Source organism: Gossypium hirsutum, chromosome D01, assembly GCF_007990345.1.
Source record: "Gossypium hirsutum isolate 1008001.06 chromosome D01, Gossypium_hirsutum_v2.1, whole genome shotgun sequence".
NCBI lineage: Eukaryota > Viridiplantae > Streptophyta > Magnoliopsida > Malvales > Malvaceae > Gossypium > Gossypium hirsutum.
In genome coordinates, this window is record NC_053437.1 from 23,762,961 (window position 1) to 23,768,396 (window position 5,436).

The 5,436-nt window shown below is 26.1% G+C and overlaps 1 long non-coding RNA gene across 1 annotated transcript; it reads left to right on the forward strand.

The window, feature by feature from the left end:
- The first annotated feature begins 3,113 nt into the window (after positions 1-3,113).
- Positions 3,114-5,111, forward strand: LOC121213513 (uncharacterized). Its single transcript, XR_005908883.1, has 2 exons — positions 3,114-3,482; positions 3,740-5,111. It is a non-coding gene; the product is annotated as an uncharacterized lncRNA (long non-coding RNA).
- Positions 5,112-5,436: the final 325 nt, after the last annotated feature.

Below are 5,436 nucleotides of genomic sequence, written 5' to 3' on the forward strand. Positions count from 1 at the left end.
TAGTGTGTAGAGGATGAGGGTAGGACTTTGCATATTTGTATGTATCTGATAATCTGATTCTGATAAGGACTCATGTCTGTTTCTGTTCTGGTATACTGAAATTCTAAAATTTATGCATGAATGTCTCTGTTAAGTTACACATTGAGTTTATGAAAGCTCACATCTGTTTGTCTGTTCTGTTTAGGTAATCCTCAAACATAGGTGGGTCAGTGCAATGGAGTCTTTACGGTGACCACAAGTTCGTGAACTGTCTTAAATAATGGTTTTTATTTTATGGATTATTTTTGAGAGTTTTGTAATTACTGGACTCTCCGGACTGTTTGATTTTGATTTTGATTTTGGTTTGGGTATGTTTTTTACTTTTATACTGCGTCGTTCGACTAAAATCACAGTTTTACGAAAACAAATGTTTTTCTGGAAACACAAGATTCGATTTTAAACTATAACGACTTGCAAGCTTCCGTTGTAAATTTACGTTTTACTTAAAAAGGGCAAATAAATGACAGTTTCAATGAAAGAGTATAATAATTTTGTTCGAAAATGTGGACTCTTTTAGTAACTATTAATTCAAGAAATTTTAAGATGAAAGATGGTTTCAAAACCCTTTTTTTGTAACATTTCCAAATTCGGCCATAACGTCTAGGCTGGATTTGGGGTGTTACACTTATGTACCCTTTTAGCCAAAAATTTATTATTAAATTAAAAACAATGATTAAGGAAAAAATAAAATAATATATAAATATTGGTTAATATAATTGTTTACTTTAAATAGTGTTTATATTTAAAAAAATTTAATTAAAACTATTTAATTACTTTTTAAATAATTTTATAAATGGTATATATCTATATACAGTACCATTGCAATTTTGGAAACAATATTATGTGTCACAATTAATTGAGTTCCATTCATGTGTATTTATAAGTAGAGAATATTACTAAATAATTTATTAAAATATTTACCGTAAATAATTATTTTAAATATATGAAAATAAATAATTGTTTGATGGAAGTGCACATTTTCCTATCACTAGAGCAGTTAAGAGTGATATTTTCAAATATTTGAATATTGGCAATTTATTTAAACGGTTTGAGTGGATTGTGCTAATTATTTGGAAGATATTTAGTCTAACAATGAGAGTTATATTATTTGAGAATCTCAAATTAAAGATCAGATCGAATTAAATCATCCAAATCAATTTCTATTGTTATATTATAAATAGTTTGTTGTCTTATTGTTTTAATGAGATTGTTATAAATCTTCTATATTAGCAAGTCTCGAGAAGAGACTTGTATAGGTTTTTGGTATTGATAGTTTTTAGCACTTATTTTATTCAAGTTACCGAACTTTTTTTAGAGTGCATAACTGTTAGTAAAATCAATTGTGTTGTGGTTTAATTTGATGAGTTTACGAGACTACGTTATAACATATTCTTAATTGTTATAAGTATTTTTTTTTAATTGTGAGTTAAATTTTTTTGGAGGTTATAATTTGTATTATTAAATTGTTTGAGCGATTACAATACAAAGATTTCTTTAAATAGCGACTCTTTTATTTGTTGGATGCATAAGTTGTTTTTAATCATTTTACGCACATATTATTTTGAATTTTTATTGGTATCAATGTAATAACTTATATAATATATTAAACATTTTATCATTTTTTATTTGCATTTTGTAACTACTCATTTTCCCTATTATAAATATTTTCCTCATTATGAAATTCTTTTTTCCTTCCACATCTTCATTCTAGGTTTTAAGTTTACATTATAGGGGCTTTGTCTGGATATTTTTTTGGATTTTATATTGATTACATTTCAATTATAATTGCTTAATTATGTATTATTAGTGATTGTGCTATATTTTTAGTTATCAGTGTATTTGGAAAAACTCCTTAAGATGTATATGTTAAAAAAATATTTGTTCACATAAAAGGCTTTTTAATAGTTAGATATATATTGAAAAATAAATTATTTATTAATTTAATAAATATGTCATATCAATTTAAAATTTTACATGTTCAGCGAGTGTAATTATTTATTATATATATATATATATAAGTATGAGGTTGGAGAAACTTTTGAACTAATCAATATAGATTTTGTTGTATATTATATAATTGAACTGGTTTTCTTACCTAACAATGCACGAGTTTAATTGTATGAATCAATTAAAATATATTAAATTTAATTTATAATTTTGTATAAATTTAATTTTATAATTAATATTATAAATAAATTTAAATTATTTTATTGCAAGTAAAATTCTCATAAACAAATACTTGTAATGAAAAAAAGAAAATAAGGTTTTTCTCTAAGTAAAAAAAATATAAAATCTTATAAATACTCAAAATACATAATGGTGATGAAAATAATTGAAATTTATTGAAACTTTAATAAAAATAAGTATTTTATATTAAAAGTTTTGACCAACGTTAAAAATTCAATTTATTGTTACTTTGAATTTAAAAAGAATTCAATAAATTATAATCTTCTTAATTCAGTCTAGATGTTAGACTCGAATTTGAAAGATTACATTGGTCACCGAGATAGCCCACTAAGCTAGTGGCGTTTATAGAATTGTCGTTTTAAAACATTTGTTAATCTTTAGTGAAAATTTAGGGTTAGTTTAGCTTTACTTTTGAAAATTGAAAAGTACTTTTAAAAAGTGCAGTGAAAAAATGATTTTGAAAAGTTTGGTTTAAAATTTAAGTGTTTAGTTGCTGTTAAAAAACGTTTTTGAGAAATAAAATGTCCATTTTAGACATAGTATTATAAAGTAACAAATATGCATTTAAATAATATTCAAATTAGTTAATATTATGATATTTTAGCAAGAATATAAAAATAATTTATTATAACTTATTGTTAATATTTTAATATATGAAATATTAATTTTAAATATTTATAAGTAATTAATATTAATTATTTATAAAATTTAATTAAAATATATAAATTATATTTTAAATATTTAAATATAATTATTAAATATTTATAATTAAATATTAATACAATTATATTATTTTTAATTTTTAATTAATAATTTTAACCCATTTGCATTATTTTATTTTAAAATATAATTTAATATTTTAAATATATAATTCATATTTTTTTAAGCAAAAGACAGACTGAGCTTTATTACTAATAAACAAAGAAAAACAGATTTGGGCCCAAAAGACTAGACCTACGTCACATTACAAAACAAAGCAGGCCTAAAACAAAGAAAAAAAAATCAGCAAACTTTAATTTGAAAAAACTAAACCGATAGACTTGCCCAGTCAAATCATACTGGAAACCGTGCCAATTAATGCTTTCCATTTTCCCAAGCCTGTCGTTTCCAATAACCAGAAAAGACCCCCATTTCTAATTCATTACATTGTCTTTTCCTCTCCATGAAACCCTACTTCTAACCCCTGTTCAGTCAGGTTCTCTCAGCCATTCTTCTTCCATCCGTTGCAAGGCGAAGCCAGGGACCATTCCATTCAGGTATTCTTGTTCTTCCCTTCTTAGACTCTCCGTAGCTATGGTATGTACCAAGCGATTTGCTTCCTTTTTAATGTGTCTGAAGTGAATCCATGGAGAATGTTCCGCGTAAGGTGAATATTTCGTATATATGCGGCGATTTCTGATTTGTCCATAACATGATTCTGGCATTTTTTGACTATAGAAAGCGCATCCCCTTCTATTATTGTTTCTGATAAACCCATCTCTATTACTGTTTGAATCGAACATAAACATGCCAGGGACTCTGCTGCAAAAGCAGATCCAACATTCTCATGCAGTTTCGATCTTGCAATCAAGACCCGACCCTCCCCATTCCTTGCTACTACTCCGAATGCCGTTCGAGATCTTTGCTTGTCAAAAGCCCCATCAAAATTGATCTTTATTGTTGTACCAGATAGGGGTACCCAGGTCGTTATTTCAGCATTTCTTGTAAGTCCACTTCCTTCTAAATCGTCCATTTCTTTTACGTTGCTAGATATGAATCTAGAGATTTCCCTTACTGATTGGGTCTTTCCTTCATGTAGTCTTTTAATTCTATCTGTCCAAAGGGCCCAAAGAGTGCAACAAATTAAAATATTGCATGCATTTGGATTAAAGTTTAAAAAAGGAGTAATATTTATATACCAAATACATCATTAAACTAAAAGTAAATTCATTAAAATTAAAAAAAGGAGTAATATTTATATACCAAATACATCAAAATTACTTGAATTGCTTGATTCACCATCACTATCATCATCACTTTTTTTATCCTGCACATCTTTTAGATTAATAATATAATCACATTACGTAATTATGAAATGGTTGAATATCTCTTCTTTATTAGATATCGTTTTGCCTTTATGAATGTTAGATAAATGATATTGTTAATCTCTATATGGCCTAAGATAACTTTTTATTTTCACATATCCAGAATTAAAAGGATAATATTTTTCTACATGTCATAATATAAGAAATAATTAATTCAAGAATTGTCTATTTTTTAAAATTATCAGTTAAAGAGCTTATACTTTATTATTTAAAAAAAAAGAAATAAAAGAAATATCTTACTATTTGGTGGGTGCAAAAATTTGTATTTTGAATTTCGAATTGCATCAAGAAATATTTTAGTGTCATGTGTTGATCATTTCCTTCCAGCCATAACAAAGGTAAAACAAATATTAAAATCACACGTCATAATATTTTGTGTCGGGACACATTTTCTTTTAATATAAGGAATTTGTTCTTTGGTGGAATAATAGGTTTATTTATGTTTTTAATTGACCAAAAGTTTAAAATATAATAATATAATATTCAATTTTAACCTGAAAATGTGGCATATGTTTAGAATTATTACGTATTTGTTCGGGTATTGAGCTAAAAGAAATGATCTTTGGTTGCAATTAAATTAATGGCCATCCTTTAAACTTTCTCAAGCAAAATTGCAAAGTATTGACTTATTGTTGCTCTAGACTTCTGAAATCTTTCTCGACATTAGGAAGTTTTTGTACCGGTGCCTAAGATGTACAAAAAAATTCTCAACATTTCATGAGAAGATGTGTTTTGAAGTTTGTAAGTTATATCTTGTTTTCAAAACTCTTGGCAAATTTGTAAAAGTAATTTTATTCATCCTAATAATCTATATTTCACCCGACTATTTTTGATTTATGCATGGTTGCTTCAATATATACTTCTCATAATATAATCGCACAAAAGAAGATGCAACAATAAATAATCTGTTAAAACATTCCATGTGTTGTAATGTTTCTTTTTTTTTCCCTTTCTTTTTCTTTTCCCACCAATTAATAAACAGTTGTTTTTATAAGATTTCATCCTAGACTAGTATCTCTGTCTTTAAGTTTTTTCCAAGCCTTCCATTCTTTTTTCAAAGCATTCTACCTATTTTTAAGTTGTCTTTGTGAATAAGCCGTGCTTGTTTATTTCTCGAAATTGATCA